Raw genomic sequence first — 20,683 nt, 5'->3', positions numbered from 1 at the left:
CGCTCGGATGGGGGACCCCGAGAAGTCCCCAGGCGCCGGAGGATGTGACGCTGGGGATTCAGAGGCTGGCGCACTTCTCTCTGGTTCCAGAGGGAAGATTAAGTGCAGGCCTTGCGATCGTTGGCGATCCCAGGCCAGATTACACTTTGCCCTTCCTGGGGACTGCACTGCAGCGGCAGTGAGCGTCTCAGCCTGGATAGACAGACTGGTGCTAGCATGCTAACAGGAGCGTTGTGGGCTCTCAGACCCACCCAGCCCCAAGATGCAACGTCCACACTGGGTGCACTACCCCAAGCTCTGCGAGCGTGAGCCTGTCGATCCTGGCTGGGACACCTGCTCCCAGCGGCAGGGCAGATGAGGCCTTGTTCACGTGCAGTAAGTGGCACGTTTTTAAGGTAAATCAGTTTGGAAACCGCGTTAGTTGAACCAGTGCAAACCCCTGTGTGGACACTCTGATTTCGGTTTACATTAAACCTGTCCCCCGAAATAAGGCTGGCTTAACCTGAAGTAAGTGTATCCACACAGCCCTTTGTCAGCAGTTTAACTTCTCACCAGTGCAGACCATTTAGTAGCATTTCACGCCCACTTTGTACCTGCGCAGCTGTCCCTTTGCGGTGGTGCGAGCAAGGGCACAAATGGCAGCAGCAAGTCCCACCTCAGCACAAGTGCCCATATTCCAAAACAACCCTGTGGAAGACTCAGCAGACTCCCGTCCCAGGTGGCTTCCCTCCCCTGGCCCAGGTGAGAAGGGTCAGGCTTGTGGAGCTGTGATCCTCTGTAAAGCAGCTCATGGGTGAGCAGAGAGCCGAGATCAAGAGGGAGCTGTCTGATTCCAGTGTCTGAGGATGCGGAGCAGAGGCGTATGAAGCTAGGTGCTGTCCAGCCAGGGGACAGTGCATGGCTATGAAGCTAGGGTAGGACACAGGAGAACTGGGTGCCCCTGATGCTTGTGGGAAAGGGTTGGTTGGCCGCCCTCTACTGACCAATTGGTTGTGACTGAGGCCATGTCTGCTCGTACAGCGATGCAGCACGTCTGGTGAGGACGTTCTATGCTGACGGGAAAGAGCTCCCTGTCGGCATAAAAAACCCACACCCACGAGTGGCAGAAACTATGGGGAGAGCTTCTCCTGCCGACGTAGCACTGTGCGCACGAGTGCTTATGTCGGTGTAACGTCTGTTGCTCGGGGGGGTGAATATTCATTGGCTGTAGTGTAGACATAGCCTGGGTGTTCTCATTGCAGTTGGCAGACAGCGAGACAAGGCAACTTGTGTCCTGACCTACAGGTGACCGCGTGGCAGCTGCCTTGCATTGGTGTCCGAATGCAGAGCGTGTTAACAGGAAAACTCACGTTTCTCTCTCAGTTACTTCTCCAGTGTTTGTTAACATGCAGAGCTGCATTGTTTTAATGTCAAATGTGATGTTAAACAGCTGATTAAGCAACACTGCCAAATCATAGATTTTAAGGCTAGAAGGCACATAAGAATGGCCCTACTGGGTCAGACCAAAGGTTCATCTAGCCCAGTATCCTGTCTTCCGGCAGTGGCCATTGCCAAGTGCTTCAGAGGGAATGAACAGAACAGGGCAATTATTGAGTGATCCATCTCTTGGCACCCAGTCCCAGCTTCCATTATAATTGTCTCTCTAGTCTCGCCTTCTGCAAAGCACAGGCCAGAGGACCTGTACTGCTAATTCCGACATCAAGCCCATATCTTCTGTTGGCGCTAGAGCGTGTTCATTCGAAAAACATATAGTCTTGATTTAAGGACTTCGAGTGCTGGAGAATCTGCTATGTCCCTAGGTTAGTTGTGCCAACTGCTAATTATACACACAGTTTCAAAATGTGCACCTATTTCTAAATAAATAAATCAAACTTCAATGTTTTAAATGGAAGCCAAGAGAGAATCTCAGGTGACAGCCAGATTTCAGCAGCCAAAGCCTTTAGGAAAACTCAAGATCTCAGGAGAGTTATGATAAAGGGTGGGCAAAGCCATTTAGGCTAGATCTACTTGGACTCAGCATTGAACCACCTGACTCCTAAGTCCCTGTTGTGGACCTAGGCCTTTGGGACCTAAATTTTAGACGTAAGTACCTAAAATGGCGGTTAGGCACCTAAATTATTTCGTGGCTCTAGCCTTTACAGTCTGAGCTCTTTGGGGAAAAGACCCTCTTTTTGTCCTGTATGGGTGAGTGCTCTGCAATGCACACTAATAATGAGGCTGCACTGACCCTCCTATTTCAGTTTAGCTTCAGACAGTTAGGAGCAAGTTTAACTGATACTGAAATCAGGGTCCACACGTGTGCAGATCTGTGTAGACTAAAGCTTGGGAACAGGCAGCTGCGGCACTAGATTTAGGGGCTCGGTTTTATTACAGGCTGAGCAAGGGGGTGGCATGTCTCTGCTTGGCTTAAAACCTTCTGTCTGGTTAAAATCTGTTAAACTCACCCACTTGTCCACTTGGGAAAGGTCGTGTGTTAGTCCGCGCCGGCCACCCCTGCCGACTCTCCCTCTTGCATAGAGCAGTCAGCAGGAAGATAGTGAGATAATAAAGCAGATTGACATTGTCTCACAGGCGTGGGGGCATTCTAAACAGTTGTCTGTAGTGCTGACCTGCCAGAAGATGAAATGCATTTCAGTAAAAATTATGGGAGCATTTTCCTTTCTGACTCTGCAGGGGAAGTGGAAGTCTGGTTGGCTTGTCTCTGCAAAGCTCTGTGATGTTTGCAGACTGCTTTGCTGAGTCACCCAGGCTGATAAGCACCCACACGGGGATTTCTGAGAGCAAAGGGCCAGAGGTAGAAAGATGAAGCTGGAACAAGCAGCAAATATCTCAGTGAGCTGGAACTGTGTTCCCCAAAGGGTATGGTGGCTTCTCCATTGCTGGGAGTCTTTAAATCAAGATTGGGGGTAAAATTATCCAAAGCACCACAGTGCCCAAGTTACTCTTGAAAATAATCGCTACGTTTGGGGCCAGTCTGCGGCTGTGAAATGAACTCCCCTAGGAACTAAGGACCATTGCAAACCTCACCCCCTTCCACTCCCAGTGCAAGGCGCAGTTCTTTGGCCTTGCCGTCTCTAACAGACATACATAGTGATAGGCATATTTAACAAAACCCTACCAAAGCAAGACACCTGCTGCGAGCACTTCTCCCCCCGGGGAGAGGAGGAAAGCACAAACACCACCTGACGGATGTCAGCCGTAATGGTTCATCCACTCCCAGATGCTACAGGAAGCACCACGCAAGAACATCTACAGAATCGAAGGGAAAAACGATACTCTGGGTGTCTTTCTAAAAGGCAGAATGACGGGTGGTTGGCTCAGTGCAGGTGCCCCCAGGGCAGATTCTGGCCTGGGTTAAGCAGGAGGTCAGACTAAGTCGCGATGGGCCCTTCTGGCCTCGGAATTCTAGGAGTCGATGGCTCTATGAATGGTGACTCCCACCCCCCCATGTGCGTGTCCTGCACCCCGCGTGCTGGTGGAGAGTTGAGGGTTTAATTAAAAAACAGGCAGACACTGTTCTTTCTACTCACAGAAGTAAATCTCAGCCGCTCAATCCCTTGTTCTATTAAATATTAATGCCAAGAGAAATACAGCTTGATGGGCGACTCGGAGATTCACAGTCTTGGGCCTTCCTGCCCGGGCCACCCATCGATCAGTGTGTAAACGGCCTGTCCTTGGAACATTTGCAAGAGGCGCTTGCAGCGAGCACCGCACCCCGTCTGAAAACGCTTGCCGGTCAGGCGTTGAGATTGGTGCTGGAGCGACGCCTGGAGAGAATCTTTCTAAGCCCGATGGCTCGCTGGGAGCCTTAGTTAATGCTAATGGCTGCACTGCACCACCCCATGATGTGGAGACTGTGGACTCATGGAGAGCACCAGCTGTCTCGGTTTCTACAAATCTGGCTGTGCTGGTTATTCTAAAGGAAACAGCCCTGCTGTCGCAGCAGCCCCAGTCTGCATGCATGCCCGAGCTCCCTCTATTCTCCCATCAGCCTGAGCATGCACGTCCGGTGAGACCATCGCTGCTTTTGCAAGGCTCATACGGTGCCGAATGTACAGCCTGGAGCCACAGAGCTGCCAGTTCACATCCCACAACTAAATGATGTGTCAACACACACACACAGCCCATGCTATTCTGACCTACAAGTACAGAAGGGTTCACAGCTCGGGTACGGACCAGTAGCTGTGCTGACCCTGTGGTGATCGGCACGACACGAACCTGAATAGAGAACAGTGGGTCTCATCCTTTTCCCCCACCTCATGATCCCATCTTTCAGGAGGGAAAGGTTCTGGACCTCAGGCTCTGGGAGCATTGGCAAGAGATGCTTGTAGAGATCGCTGCCGGAGCGATGAGTGGAAAGAACCTTTCTGAACCAGGTGGCTGAGTGGGAGGTTTGAATTCGGGCATGCAGGAGTGAAATCAGGAAGGCTAAATCACACCTGGATTTGCAGCTAGCAAGAGATGTTAAGAGTAACAAGAAGGGTTTCTTCAGGTATGTTAGCAACAAGAAGAAAGTCAACGGAAGCGTGGGCCCCTTACTGAATGAGGGAGGCAACCTAGTGACAGAGGATGTGGAAAAAGCTAATGTACTCAATGCTTTTTTTGCCTCTGTCTTCACGAACAAGGCCAGCTCCCAGACTACTGCACTGGGCAGCACAGCATAGGGAGGAGGTGACCAGCCTTCTGTGGAGAAAGAAGTGGTTCGGGACTATTTAGAAAAGCTGGACGAGCACAAGTCCATGGGGCCGGATGCGTTGCATCTGAGAGTGCTAAAGGAGTTGGCGGATGTGATTGCAGAGCCATTGGCCATTATCTTTGAAAACTCATGGCGATCGGGGGAAGTCCCGGACAACTGGAAAAAGGCTAATGTAGTGCCCATCTTTAAAAAAGGGAAGAAGGAGGATCCTGGGAACTACAGGCCAGTCAGCCTCACCTCAGTCCCTGAAAAATCATGGAGCAGGTCCTCAAGGAATCCATTCTGAAGCACTTAGAGGAGAGGAAAGTGATCAGGAACAGTCAGCATGGATTCACCAAGGGCAAGGCATGCCTGACTAATCTAATTGCCTTCTATGACGAGATAACTGGTTCTGTGGATGAAGGAAAAGCAGTGGATGTGTTGTTCCTTGACTTTAGCAAAGCTTTTGACATGGTCTCCCACAGTATTCTTGCCAGCAAGTTAAAGATGTATGGGCTGGATGAATGGACTATAAGGTGGATAGAAAGCTGGCTAGATTGTCGGGCTCAATGGGTAGTGATCAAGGGCTCCATGTCTAGTTTGCAGCCGGTATCAAGTGGAGTGCCCCCAGGGTCGGTCCTGGGGCCGGTTTTGTTCAATATCTTCATAAATGATCTGGAGGATGGTGTGGATTGCACCCTCAGCAAGTTTACAGATGACACTAAACTGGGAGGAGAGGTAGATACGCTGGAGGGTAGGGATAGGATACAGAGGGACCTAGACAAATTGGAGGATTGGGCTGAAAGAAATCTGATGAGGTTCAACAAGGACAAGTGCAGAGTCCTGCACTTAGGACGGAAGAACCCAATGCACCACTACAGACTAGGGACCGAATGGCTAGGCAGCAGTTCTGCAGAAAAGGACCTAGGGGTTACAGTGGATGAGAAGCTGGATATGAGTCAACAGTGTGCCCTTGTTGCCAAGAAGGCCAATGGCATTTTGGGATGTATAAATAGGGGCATTGCCAGCAGATTGAGGGACATGATCGTTCCCCTCTATTCGACACTGGTGAGGCCTCATCTGGAGTACTGTGTCCAGTTTTGGGCCCCACAATACAAGACGGATGTGGAAAAATTGGAAAGAGTCCAGTGGAGGGCAACAAAAATGATTAGGGGACTGGAACACATGAGTTATGAGGAGAGCCTGAGGGAACTGGGATTGTTTAGTCTAAGTAAGAGAAGAATGAGGGGGGATTTGATAGCTGCTTTCAACTACCTGAAAGGGGGTTCCAAAGAGGATGGCTCTAGACTGTTCTCAGTGGTAGCAGATGACAGAACGAGGAGTAATGGTCTCAAGTTGCAGTGTGGGAGATTTAGGTTGGATATTAGGAAAAACTTTTTCACTGGGAGGGTGGTGAAACACTGGAATGCGTTACCTAGGGAGGTGGTGGAATCTCCTTCCTTAGAAGTTTTTAAGGTCAGGCTTGACAAAGCCCTGGCTGTGATGATTTAATTGGGGATCAGTCCTGCTTTGAGCAGGGGGTTGGACTAGATGACCTCCTGAGGTCCCTTCCAACCCTGATATTCTATGATTCTATAATTCACTAAACAGCGTTAACTCTGTGCCATTTAAATGCCCACATTTGGGCGGAGATGGGAGGTGGCCACAGGCCCCTCAGTGAGAACCCATGGAGCAGAATGCTGCCATGAGCTGAGGAATTGAAGTACTCTGCAACCAGAAACATATGCACATACCTCCTACCTCACCATCTACCTCCCCCTAAGGATGATGGGCAGGCAGCTAAATCAAAAGTGATTCCCTCTACCTTACTGCCATACCCATTTCCACAAGGAATCACGCTGGGGAGTGGTGGTTAAGTTGCAGCCTGGGTTGTGAGTATTAAATAAAACCCAGCTGTTCTCCTGGCCTAGAAAACCTCATTGCTACTTTTAAGAACTGCTGATGAAACCACCCTGCCTCCCCAGAAGTCAGGAGTGTGTGCTTTCCCTGGTTACTGTTCATTGCAAGTTCAGCATCTCATAAAGCTTTGCTGGCATGGATTTGGAGGCAGGTGAAGATCAATGTCTCAGCCCCTGCTCTAACCCCTAGACCCAGCTGCCTCCCGGAGCTGGGACTGGAGCCCAGTGACAGGTGTACTCCCAGCCCTGACCTAACCACTAAGGGTATATCTACAGTGCAATAAAACACCCGCAGCTGGCCTGCTCAGGCTGCAGGACTATTAAATTGAAGTGCAGGGGTTTAGGCTTGAGCTGGAGCCTCAGTTCTGGGACCCCGTGAGGATGCCAGAACCCAGGCCTCAGCTAAAACCTGAACATCTACACTGCAATTTTCTAGCCCCGCAACCTGTGCGCCACGAGCCCTGGGCAGCTGAGCTGGGCCAACCACTGGTGTTTTATTGCAGCATAACCTAAGAGACACACCCCAAGAAACACAAACACGGCTGCTAGTGGAACTAGCTTAGCAACTGCCAGCCTTCCATGCAGCACATGAGCAAAGGTACAGCGTGACCTTCCCCTCCCTTACCCCCTCTCCTGGTTTAAAAGGGCCCGTAAGGGAAAATCATCAGCCCCTTTACAGGAGAGAGAGCCTGTGCACATTTCTTCTCCCTGTCTCTGGCAAGGCATGGCTCTGCAATGCTCCTCTCACCCCGCTCAGAAGAGCCAGTCTCTACAGATCTTGCACAGATGATGTCAGGAACTAACATCTCCAGCCAAGCTCATATCCCCTTTCCCTCGCCAGGGCATGGGGAGCAAGTTCTAATCACTCCTAACAGGGTTCAGCCTGGTTCTGGGGAAATGGTCTTTTTTCACAACAGAGAAGTAGATAGCTGGGTCCTCCACAGATCTGTGTTGGGAGTTGTGCTGCTCAAAATATTCATAAATGATCTGGAAAAGTGGGGTAACAGTGAGATGGAAAAATTTGCAGGTGATACTAAATTACTCAAGATAAGGGATCTCACTAAATTGGGTGACCTGAAGAAGAGCTCTGTGCAAGCTCAAAAGTTTCTTTCACCAACAGAAGTTGGTCCAGTAAAAGGTATTCACTCACTCGCTTTGTCTCTCTTGGGCAGAGGTGAAAGGAAGCTGGTAAGCCCCGGTATGGTGTACCGGTAAGAGCCGGTGCACCGTACTGGGGCAGCCCGGCTTCCCTAGGGGGCAATTTAAAGGGCCTGGGGCTCCCAGCAGTGGCTGGAGCCCCAGGTCCTTTAACTTGCCTCCAGAGCCCCACTGCTGGAGCCCTGGGGTAGCGGCTGCCAGGCTCCGGGGGCTATTTAAAGGGCCCGGGGCTCCCCTGCTTCTACTGCCCGGGCCCTTTAAATAGCCGCTGGAGCCCCGCCGCCCCTGCTCCAGGGCTCCGGCGGCTATTTAAAGGGCCCGGACGGTAGAAGCAGGGGAACCCCGGGCCCTTTAAATAGCCCCCGGAGCCCCGGGCTGCTGCTGCTACCCCGGTGCGGGGGGGCACTTACCTTACAGGGTGGGCTGGGGCTGGGTCTGACCCCCTCAACCCCGCCCCTTCTGCCCTAGGCCCCGCCCCTTCTGGGGCCAGAGCTGGCCCCAGAGTACCGGTCTGGTACTGGACTTACTTTCACCCCTGCTCTTGGGTGACAAAATGGCAAATGAAATTCAGCAGTGATAAGTGCAGAGTAGTGAACATGGACAAAAAAATCCCAAGTATACATCCAAACTGATGGGGTCTAGATTAGCTATTACCACTCAGGAACGATATTGGAGTCATCGTGGATAGTTCTCTGAAAATATTTGCTCAATGTGCAGCATCAGTCAAAAAACTGAACAGACTGTTAGGAACCATTAGGAAAGGGATAGATAAAAAACAGAAAAATATCATATTGCCTCTATATAAATCCATGGTCTGCCCAGACCTTGAATACTGCCTGCAGTTCTGGTCACGTCCTCTCAAAAAGATATATTAGAATTGGAAAAGGTGCCGAGAAGGGCAGCAAAAACGATTAAGGGTTTGGAACAGCTTCCGTATGAGGAGAGATTAAAAAGACTTGGACTGTTCATCTTAGAAAAGTGATGACCAAGGAGCAATAGGACAGAGGGCTATAAAATCATGGCTGGGGTGGAGAAAGTGAAGCGGGAGGTGTTATTTACCCCCTCACATAACACAAGAACTAGCCGATAAAATTAATAGGCAGTGGGCTTAAAACCAGTCATAAGGGGGTGCCCCTAAACCTCTGACTGCCAGAAGCTGGGACCAGATGATGGGAAGGATTACTCAAAATGGCCCTGTTCCGTTGGCCATTGGCAGAGCCAGGACACAGGGCTAGCTGGCCCATTGGTCTTGTTCAGTATGGCCATCCTTATGTTCTCTGGCAGAAAGCCCCGAGGAGGAGGCCCTGGGTCAGAAGGAGGTGGCTGCAGGAGGCGGGGTGGGGGTTCTGAGCAGTGACATTTTCCCATCCTCCTTGGCAATGAAATGTCACTCAGCCTCGCACGCCATGAATTCCTAGTGCCTCTTCAGTCAGAGACGATCACTGTGACGGTGGGAGATCTGTTAAGGAGGCTTGATGTACGGCAGCTCCCTGCGAACATGGCAGGCACGGCTTGAAAGTGAGCAGGAGGGGCCTGGGAAGTGGCCAGGATTCCCACCCCCAGGCTGAGGACTCAGCTGCTCCTCTTGGCCGGCCTCCCCGCTCGAAGGGGGCAGTGGGTCTAACTCCTGCGTGTCAGTCTGCGTGGGGATCTCAGCGGCGGGGCACAGGTGAGGAAGAGAGCTGGGATGCGCTGAGGTTGGTCAGACTGCACGGGGCAGGGGTGGGATACGAATCGGGAAAGAAGGGAAGCAGAACCCAGAGATGGTCCCATGAGCTGCTGTCTCGGGGCGGGGAATGTTCCAGAGGGCTACAGACGCCAGCTGCTTCCTGAGCGCAGGATGTGACCTGGAGACGCAGCTGAGCGAGGGGGCTGTGCAGCTCCACCCTGGGAAACTCTGCCTCCTGGGAGGTGATGGGTCAGAGCCGCTGCAGGAGCGGACTCTCCGGACAGCCGCCTGCCTCACACCATCAGCTGGGGAGGCTGCTGATTAACAAGTTTAATTTGATGCTGCGATGTGGCCAGATGCAGGAGGAGGGGGTGAAGTGAAATGTCAGCAGGCCCTTGAGACGAGGAGATGGGTGCTTTCCTGATCGCTCTCCGGACTGGTTCTCTGGGCAGGCAGTAAGAACAGATAGCAGGTTTCTCCCTACAGCATAGGAATTACTGGACAAGCGCAGAGCTCCCATCTCCAGCAGGGGCCAGGACCAATGGCTCTCTAGAGGAAGGTGCACAAAACCCCACAGGGATGGGATAGCTGTCCCCCAGGGAGCATCCCTCCAGACCCCAATTGGTCGAGGGAGGCTCATGCCCTGACACAGCAGGGCTCCTCCAAACTTCACCCACTGGTTCCTGCGTCCAGCCCAGCCCTTCCAGAGGACCCAGTGCAGCTCTTTTGGAAAGCTGCCTGGTCCTGATTTAAAGATTCCAGGTGATGGAGAATTCACCAGGCCCCTTTGGTGAGCCGTTCCAAGGGCTGATTCCTCTTGTTGTTAGTGTAAAACCTAAGGCCAAGTATTCAGACATTTCCAAGTAAAAACTGTCCTTAAAAACATTGTGTATGGAAAACATCCACCACTCCCCAGTTCTCACGGCTGCAAGCAAAACCATCCCCTAGCCGTTGGGTTTTAAGAGTTGCAAGATAACAGAAGACGGCTCCAGGAAACTGTTCTTTCCAAAAGAGCAAAAGATCGCTCCAGGCTTGGAAAGGTTCTTGTAATTTATGCTGGTACAACCCGCCGCTGTGATGTGTTGTAAGTGCACCATAAAGCGCTCAGAGTTGGAACTGTAAATTAACTTGGTTTTCCTTGTTGTGTGTCTCTGACACACCACACAGGGCAAGCTCATGTGCTCTGAGACTGGCAGCCAGACATGGGTGCCAGTTCTGTGCTGAACGTGGCTGCTGCTACTGGCCTGGTGGAGTCTAGAGCAGAAGTGGGCAAACTACGGCCCGCAGGCCATATCCGGCCCGAGGGACCGTCCTGCCTGGGCCCTGAGCTCCCAGCCAGGTTTGGAGGGGGCTCAGGGCTGGGGTAGCGGTGTGTGGGGGGGTCAGGGGTGGAGGCCCTGGGTTGTGCTTACCTCAGGGGGCTCCCAGAAGCAGCAGCATGTCCTCCCTCCGGCTCCTATGTGAGACACGGCCAGGAGGCTCTGCACGCTGCCCCGTCTGCAGGCACCGCCCCCGCAGCTCCCATTGGCCACAGTTCCCAGCCAATGGGAGCTGCGGAGCTGGTGCTTGGGGCGGGGGGCCACACGTGGAGCCCCTGGCTGCCCCTATGCCTAGCAGCCAGAGTGGGGACATACTGCTGCTTCTGGGAGCTGCGTGGAGTCAAGGCAGGCAGGGAGCCTGCCTTAGCCCCGCTGTGCTGCCGACCGGACTTTTAACGGCCCGGTCAGCAGTGCTGACCAGAGCGGCGAGGGTCCCTTTTCAACTAGGTGTTCTGGTTGAAAACCGTACACCTGGCAACCCTAACAGTGGGGTGATCCTGTCAGCCAGCGACAGGCCCAGAATCCGCCACGGCTGTGGCGCAAAGCAGCCGCACTGGAGCCCAGGATCTGGTTGAGCAGTTCTGAAACGTGGAGTAGCAGGAAGGGCGCGGCACAAAGCACGCCAGCAGGTGGGAATGGTGAGCGCCGTACACCCGCCGTGCGCTGACTCTCTGTTCCTGGCACCCCCTGGGGCAGCCACTCATGCCGGCGCCAAGGGCGCGCGCGCCGCTGAGACAGCAGTGTGCTGGGGCAGGCGTTGTCTGCGCTCTCTGCACAGGGCTGAGGAGGGGAGGGACCCCACATGAAGCCGGGTTCCAAGTAAATGTGTTTACTAGCCGTATGCAAAGGTACGTATACACTTGTGGTGCTGCGGGGTTCTGGGGGCTTCTGCAGTGGGAGGCGGGAGGCTTGGCGGAGGGCTCCCGGGCCACGTAACCGGCCGCCGTCCCATGCCCGTGCAGTATAGCAGGCTGGCTTGGCACAGGACTCAGTGAGGGCAAAAACCCACTCATCTCTCAAGCCCTCTACGAGTCTCCTGGGTGGGAGCGCAGAGCTCAGCCAGGCAGCGTGACGAAAAGCAGAACCGCCCTTCCGGTGGTTGCAGATTCAGAGGCACTAACGTGCAGGTAATTCCTCTGGACAGGACTGGGACAGATCTGAGCTGTCACCTCAGCTGCAGCCTGCCTCCCCTCTGCCCCCCCCCCCCCCCCAGTGCAGGAGCACATGCACGCCGTGATGTGTCCAGTGGAGCAAACGGCTCTCTCTGGACATGGGTCTCTGGGTGTCTTGCAGCCCAGCCGCTGACCTGATGAGAACATAACAGGGCAGGCGCTGCAGGAGCGCCCCAGGGAGGGGTGGGTGGCCGTGAGCCAGCACACATCTGAGAGAGAGATTGCTTCTAAAGTGTGGGCCCCTTAATGAATGAGGGAGGCAACCTAGTGACAGAGGATGTGGAAAAAGCAAATGTACTCAATGCTTTTTTTCCCTCTGTCTTCACGAACAAGGTCAGCTCCCAGACTGCTGCGCTGGGAATCACAAAATGCGGAAGAGATGGCCAGCCCTCTGTGGAGATAGAGGTGGTTAGGGACTATTTAGAAAAGCTGGACGTGCACAAGTCCATGGGGCCGGACGAGTTGCATCCGAGAGTGCTGAAGGAATTGGCGGCTGTGATTGCAGAGCCATTGGCCATTATCTTTGAAAACTCGTGGCGAACGGGGGAAGTCCCGGACGACTGGAAAAAGGCTAATGTAGTGCCCATCTTTAAAAAAGGGAAGAAGGAGGATCCTGGGAACTACAGGCCAATCAACCTCACTTCAGTCCCTGGAAAAATCATGGAGCAGGTCCTCAAAGAAGCACTTAGAGGAGAGGAAAGTGATCAGGAACAGTCAGCATGGATTCACCAAGGGAAGGTCATGCCTGACTAATCTAATCGCCTTCTATGATGAGATTACTGGTTCTGTGGATGAAGGGAAAGCAGTGGATGTATTGTTTCTTGACTTTAGCAAAGCTTTTGACACGGTCTCCCACAATATTCTTGTCAGCAAGTTAAAGAAGTACGGGCTGGATGAATGCACTATAAGGTGGGTAGAAAGTTGGCTAGATTGTCGGGCTCAACGGGTAGTGATCAATGGCTCCATGTCTAGTTGGCAGCCGGTGTCAAGTGGAGTGCCCCAGGGGTCGGTCCTGGGGCCGGTTTTGTTCAATATCTTCATAAATGATCTGGAGGATGGTGTGGATTGCACTCCCAGCAAATTTGCGGATGATACTAAACTGGGAGGAGTGGTAGATACGCTGGAGGGGAGGGATAGGATACAGAGGGCCCTAGACAAATTGGAGGATTGGGCCAAAAGAAATCTGATGAGGTTCAATAACGATAAGTGCAGAGTCCTGCACTTAGGACGGAAGAACCCAATGCATAGCTACAGACTAGGGACCGAATGGCTAGGCAGCAGTTCTGCGGAAAAGGACCTAGGGGTGACAGTGGACGAGAAGCTGGATATGAGTCAGCAGTGTGCCCTTGTTGCCAAGAAGGCCAATGGCATTTTGGGATGTATAAGTAGGGGCATAGCGAGCAGAATAAGGGACGTGATCATCACCCTCTATTCGACATTGGTGAGGCCTCATCTGGAGTACTGTGTCCAGTTTTGGGCCCCACACTACAAGAAGGATGTGGGGATAAATTGGAAAGAGTCCAGCGAAGGGCAACAAAAATGATTAGGGGTCTGGAACACATGACTTATGAGGAGAGGCTGAGGGAACTGGGATTGTTTAGTCTGCAGAAGAGAAGAATGAGGGGGGATTTGATAGCTGCTTTCAACTACCTGAGAGGTGGTTCCAGAGAGGATGGTTCTAGACTATTCTCAGTGGTAGAAGAGGACAGGACAAGGAGTAATGGTCTCAAGTTGCAGTGCGGGAGGTTTAGGTTGGATATTAGGAAAAACTTTTTCACTAGGAGGGTGGTGAAACACTGGAATGCGTTACCTAGGGAGGTGGTGGAATCTCCTTCCTTAGAAGTTTTTAAGGTCAGGCTTGACAAAGCCCTGGCTGGGATGATTTAATTGGGGATTGGTCCTGCTTTTGAGCAGGGGGTTGGACTAGATGACCTCCTGAGGTCCCTTCCAACCCTGATATTCTATGATTCTATGATTCTATTGCAAACATTCAAGCTGTGTGAATGCTGCGTCTTTGGTTCAGTGGTGGTTCTGAAAAATAAAATTAGCTTTGGGATGACCCAAAATGACATTTTTTCAAAAATATCTTTAGTGAAACAAGTTGAAAACTTCCTTTTGGGCTGAACGACCCAGTCCTTGTGCTAACCTGTCTGGTCTGGAGTGAATTTCATTCTTATACCAGTTTCACTCTGCTATAACTCCCTTCCCTGACTGACTGACACCAAGAGCGTGAACCTGTTCCTGTGCCCTTAGTTGGTTTTCCAGGGGCTCAGACAAACCTTGCCTGAGTGGGATTTCTCTTTCTTTTTCCTTCTTCCCAACGTTTTGCAAGCTTCACTTCCTCAGCAGCAGCTCCTCTCCATGGCTGTGTGTGACCCTAATTATGTGAGTTGTAGCCGGGGGGGGGGGGGAACCCCACATCCACATCCACTTAAATTACAGTGTGGCAGAAGGGAAGCAGAGAGGCCCAGGTGGCGGGGTGTAGACAGGGCAAGGCCAACGGGGAGGCTGTTGTATGTGTTAATGAAAGCGAGGCAGCCAAGGCACCCAGGAATAAATTAAAGCAGTGGGTTTTGTATGAATCATTGAAAAACACTGGAAATGATTTCCTCCTAAACAGGAACTTCTGGGTAGTTGCAGGCATGCGCCTTGGGGCATCTCACAGCAGGATGCTCGCATGCACTGGCTTTGCAGAAGATTCCTGACAGGGATGTTAGACTTCTCAGGGGTACCCACGGTTGGGAGGCACCGTGCTACCACCTACCTTTAGCCTACGGAAGTCTAGTCTGAGGCTGCCCGAGGTCAGTTCCCTGACTGTCCCAGCCACGTCATCCACTCGAGGCCTCGCTGTCTTTCTGCAGATTAGCGATAGGCACAGTCCGCCCCCCGAGTCCTCCAAGCGTCCCCCTGATCCACTGGACATTCACAGAATTACTAGGCCCGCTGTTCCCCAAGGAACAGTGTGCCACAGTGGGCTAGATATACCTTGCTTGCCACGCAGCACTTAGAGTTATTTATTGAGAAAGCAAGAATGACAGCAAGCAGAAATACCATCAACAAAGTGTTGCATATAAAACCCAATTGTAACACGCCTTCTAGAGCCCAAACTCTGCTAACAAGGTGCGTTCTTGTCTAATAAGGAGCCGCTCACCCCAGCGTCCTTCTCCCAGCATTTTCCAACCAGAGTGCCTGAGACCCTCAGCATGCTGGTAGTTTGGATCCCCGGAGGAAGGATCCCAGGACGTCTCTCTGTACCCCTAGAGATATTAAACCAGTCCTTTGTTCTTCACCTGTAAACAGCCCCTCCCCGCTGTTCTCCTCTTCCCGTTAATTTCTTCTCTTGATGTCTTGGAGGTCTCTTCATTAGCATTTGAGTCAGTCTGTAAATCGACCTCCCTTGCAGGACACACCGTGGTCAGCCAGAGGGTGTGCGTCTCCTACCTCCGGGGTGGTGTGTCTTCAGGCATGTGCCACTGGGTGACCTGCTGTTAACCTGAAGGTTTAAGAACATCATTTCGCACACGCATGTGCGTGTGTGTGTTTAGCTGCTTACATATTATCTGTACTTCACAGCGATGATCAGTGTGACAAAGGCTTTCTGCAGAGACATCATGTGACACTCTGGTGACCTAGGGTGTAAATACCAGACCCAGAGGTCCCTGTAACCCTTAGGCATCCCTGTGCCGGTGGGCAGCAAGAGGCATTGGGTCACAAGGGGGAGGTATTCCTCTGGGGGCACTGGACTGGGAGCCAGGAGATCTCCGTTCTAGTCCCGGCACTCCCCCTGATGTGCTGAGTGGCCTTAGGAAAGTCACTTCACTCCTGTTTTCCCCTCCCCATCCCTTGTCTATTTAGATGGCAGGGGCAGGGGCAGGGAACGTCTCTCACTGTCTCTGCAGCATCTAGGACAACGAGGTGTCTGTCTAGGGCCTACAGTGGTAATAGGAAAATGTCCAAAGTACAATCAGGCTCATCTGCCTAAAACTCTACTGGCGCATAATGGCACTCTGGGGTGGCTGCAGAGCTGACGCCACCAGCCAGAGGAGAGGGTGTCCTGGTGCCTAACCTACTGCGCCAGGTGTCAGGTGACCAGGCTTCAATTCCTGGCCCTGTGGCAGTCTCCCAGTGTGACCTCAGCCAAGTCCCTGTTTCCCATACGTAACATGGGGATAATGCATCACTTTCCCCAGCCACGACCCACTGGACAGTCCTAGCTCAGAGCCCTGTTTGCTAGGCCGTGCTGCCGACCCTGCCATGCTGGGCTGATCTGGGGTGTTTGCAGCAAGACGGTCATAGCAGGGAGAGGATTAAAGCCCTCTTAGAACCTTGCATATTCCTTGTGAGACCAGTTCGGAAATGAACGAGTTGTTGCAAATGTCAGCCGTTCAGTGTGTTGCTGTCCCGCACCAAAGGCGGCCTGATCTAGAAGGTGGGCGTTTGCTAAGGAAAGTCTCTCCAACCGAACCTTTCCAGGTCAGAAACAGTTCAAACTAAGCCTACAAATCTCCCAGTGAAACAAAAGGCTGCTAATTCTCCTTGAGAGAGAGAGACCGGCTGCCCGGTTTCCCCTGCACCTTCTGCTATCACGGACACCAGCACAAAGTGACTGTGAGATGCTGTCATTCGGACTTAGTGTCATTTGGCCTGAGGGAGTGCGCACCATGCAGGCCGGTGGAGAACCTGGTGCCCGCTCCCAATCCTTCCCTCACAGACACGTTCCTTTTTCATAACTGCAGAACAGCCTTGGGCGCTGACCTCTGTGACTGACCTGAAACCCCCTGGCAATACAGGGACATAAAGAGTGTTGAACAGTACTGACCACATGGGCTCCTTTTATTGGCAAAGCTGGGAACCGCGTGTGGAAAATAACCAATTGGAGCCAGCCTCCTCTTGAAAACCTCCAGTGAAGGAGCTTCCACCGCCTCCCTACCCAGTCTGTTCCACTGTCCTAGTGTTCTGACAGTTAGAAAGTTTTTCCTGAGTTTTTATCTAAATCGACTGTGATGTGGTTTGAACCCAGACCCCTTCTCCTGCCCTCTGTGGCAAGAGAGAGAGCAACATTTCTCCATCTTTTTTGTGGCACCCTTTCAAGTATCTGAAGACCGCTAGCATGTCCCTGTTTAATCTCTTCTTTTCCAAACTAAACGTGCCCAGTTCCTTCAGCTTTTGCTCAGATGGCTTGCGTTCCATCCCTTTGATCATCTTTGTCACTCGCCTCTGGATCCTCTCCAGTTTCTCTACATCCTTTCTATACATGGGTGACCAAAACTGGACACAGCATTCCAGCTGAGGCCTAACCAGCACTGAGTAGAGTGGTACTAACGCCTCCTGTGACTTGCATGCTATGCCTCTGTTAATGCAACCTAAAATTGCATTAATAACTCTGCCAAGGTCGCACAAGGACTCCATGGCTGTGTCAAGAGTTTAACTTGGATCCCATGATTCCCTGTCCGCTGCTGTAACCAACAGACCATTCTCCCTACCCCAGATTTACTGCCCAAATCCTCTACATGACTTTGCACATCTCAGCTCAAAGACTCAGTCAGCCAGTGATGACTGACCCTTCAGTCACATCCCCACCAGTCTCACTACCTGCAGCAATGTTTGTACATAGTAGTTTAGTTTTTGTGAGGGTTTTATCCCAGGGAAAAAAATAATCTTTGAAAAGTCCCCTCTGCAAGTGTCTCAAATCAAAGACAAGTCCAGCGGATACAGCTGAATAATTAATGCAGAAAATGAATAACAAAGCAAGGCTAATGTTACATCCATTTTTTATGTTGCTCTTGTAGGAATGCACAGATTGGGTTTAAATCACTTGCCAGGTTGGGTCATGGCCTAGAGCCAGTCATGAGAGAGGAAACTGCCACCTGGGGAGAAGGATGAGGGTGCAGAGGGGCAGGGGTGAGGTCAATGCATGCACACATTGTGGGGGAGAAGGAGCCCGAGTTCCCCACTGCCTTGTATGCTGTGCAGTCACAACAGGGCAAAAGGGAATGCAAATACAAAGCTCTGCGGAATGGCAGGGCATTGCACTGGTGCAAGAGGCTGCATGAGGTGTAGCCACTGGGGAATCCAGGCCCTGCTCTCATGGGAGCAGGCAGTAGCAGACAAACACACAGAAAGGCTCTGTGCTTCAATGGGTGGGGAACGGGCCAGCTTTGATGGTGTGTAAAGCTCCTATTGATTTCAGTGGTGCCAGGATTTCACCTCAGTGCTAATCCAGCTGTGACGCTGGGCAAGCCCTTCCCCTTTCTGTGCTTCTCTTCTGCTCTCACCATCTCTGTCTTGTCTGTTTAAGTTACAAACTCCTTGGAGCAGGGGTTTTCTCTCCCTGAGTGTCTCTGCAGCCACCTGGGAATCCACTCTTGGTTTGAGTCAATGAACGTAAATGAGATTCAGCCACCTTTCTAATCTGTCATCTTCGCCTGCCCCCGAGAAGAAAATGCAACCTGCACCAGCTCTCTGTAGGCAATGGACAGCTTCCATCTGCTACTCCTTCTTTTGTTATGGAGCTTTTCTCTGCTGAGACATTACTGAGACATTTTCTCTACTGAGACATTATCTTGTTCCCACAGTATTCTTGTCAGCAAGTTAAGGAAGTATGGGCTGGATGAATGCACTATAAGGTGGGTAGAAAGCTGGCTAGATTGTCGGGCTCAACGGGTAGTGATCAATGGCTCCATGTCTAGTTGGCAGCCGGTATCAAGTGGAGTGTCCCAAGGGTCGGTCCTGGGGCCGGTTTTGTTCAATATCTTCATAAATGATCTGGAGGATGGTGTGGATTGCACTCTCCGCAAATTTGCGGATGATACTAAACTGGGAGAAGTGGTAGATACGCTGGAGGGGAGGGATAGGATACAGAAGGACCTAGACAAATTGGAGGATTGGGCCAAAAGAAATCTGATGAGGTTCAATAAGGATAAGTGCAGGGCCCTGCACTTAGGACGGAAGAACCCAATGCACAGCTACAGACTAGGGACCGAATGGCTAGGCAGCAGTTCTGCGGAAAAGGACCTAGGGGTGACAGTGGACGAGAAGCTGGATATGAGTCAGCAGTGTGCCCTTGTTGCCAAGAAGGCCAATGGCATTTTGGGATGTATAAGTAGGGGCATAGCGAGCAGATCGAGGGACGTGATCGTTCCCCTCTATTCGACATTGGTGAGGCCTCATCTGGAGTACTGTGTCCAGTTTTGGGCCCCACACTTCAAGAAGGATGTGGATAAATTGGAGAGAGTCCAGCGAAGGGCAACAAAAATGATTAGGGGTCTGGAACACATGAGTTATGAGGAGAGGCTGAGGGAGCTGGGATTGTTTAGCCTGCAGAAGAGAAGAATGAGGGGGGATTTGATAGCTGCTTTCAACTACCTGAAAGGGGGTTCCAAAGAGGATGGCTCTAAACTGTTCTCAATGGTAGCAGATGACAGAACGAGGAGTAATGGTCTCAAGTTGCAGTGGGGGAGGTTTAGATTGGATATTAGGAAAAACTTTTTTACTAAGAGGGTGGTGAAACACTGGAATGCGTTACCTAGGGAGGCGGTAGAATCTCCTTCCTTAGAGGTTTTTAAGGTCAGGCTTGACAAAGCCCTGGCTGGGATGATTTAACTGGGAATTGGTCCTGCTTCAAGCAGGGGGTTGGACTAGATGACCTTCTGGGGTCCCTTCCAACCCTGATATTCTATGATTCTATGATTCTACCAAACATATTCCTCATCTGGCATCCTCTGAAGCAAGTTTGCTTGAAGTCAGGCTATGGACACTAATTTTCTGCCTGCTCTGTATTCCTTTAAAAAGGACAGGAGGACTTGTGGCACCTTAGAGACTAACAAATTTATTTGGGCATAAGCTTTCGTGAGCTACAGCTCACTTCATCGGATGCATGCAGTGGAAAATACAGTGGGGAGATTTATATACACAGAGCACATGAAACAATGGGTGTTACCATACACACTGTAACGAGAGTGATCAGGTAAGGTGAGCTATTACCAGCAGGAGGGTGGGAGGGGGGGGAATGGACCTTTTGTAGTGATAATCAAGGTGGGCCATTTCCAGCAGTTGACAAGAACGTGTGCGGAACAGGGGAAGGGGGGAAATAAACATGGGGAAATAGTTTTACTTTGTGTAATGACACATCCACTCCCAGTCTTTATTCAAGCCTAAGTTAATTGTATCCAGTTTGCAAATTAATTCCAATTCAGCAGTCTCTCGTTGGAGTCTGTTTTTGAAGGTTTTTTGGTTGAAGAATTGCCACTTTTAGGTCTGTAATCGAGTGACCAAAGAGATTGAAGTGTTCTCCGACTGGTTTTGAATGTTATAATTCTTGACGTCTGATTTGTGTCCATTTATTCTTTTACGTAGAGACTGTCCAGTTTGACCAATGTACATGGCAGAGGGGCATTGCTGGCACATGATGGCATATATCACATTGGTAGATGCGCAGGTGAACGAGCCTCTGATAGTGTGGCTGATGTGATTAGGCCCTGTGATGGTGTCCCCTGAATAGATATGTGGACGCAGTTGGCAACGGGCTTTGTTGCAAGGATAGGTTCCTGGGTTAGTTGTTTTTGTTGTGTGGTGTTGGTGAGTATTTGCTTCAGGTTGGGAGGCTGTCTGTAAGCAAGGACTGGCCTGTTTCTCAAGATCTGTGAGAGTGATGGGTCATCCTTCAGGATAGGTTGTAGATCCCTGATGATGCGTTGGAGAGGTTTTAGTTGGGTGCTGAAGGTGATGGCTAGTGGCGTTCTGTTACTTTCTTTGTTGGGCCTGTCCTGTAG

Source organism: Lepidochelys kempii, chromosome 23, assembly GCF_965140265.1.
Source record: "Lepidochelys kempii isolate rLepKem1 chromosome 23, rLepKem1.hap2, whole genome shotgun sequence".
Classification (NCBI taxonomy): Eukaryota; Metazoa; Chordata; order Testudines; family Cheloniidae; genus Lepidochelys; species Lepidochelys kempii.
The sequence above is the reverse complement of the archived record's forward strand: the minus strand, read 5'-3'. Positions refer to the sequence as shown.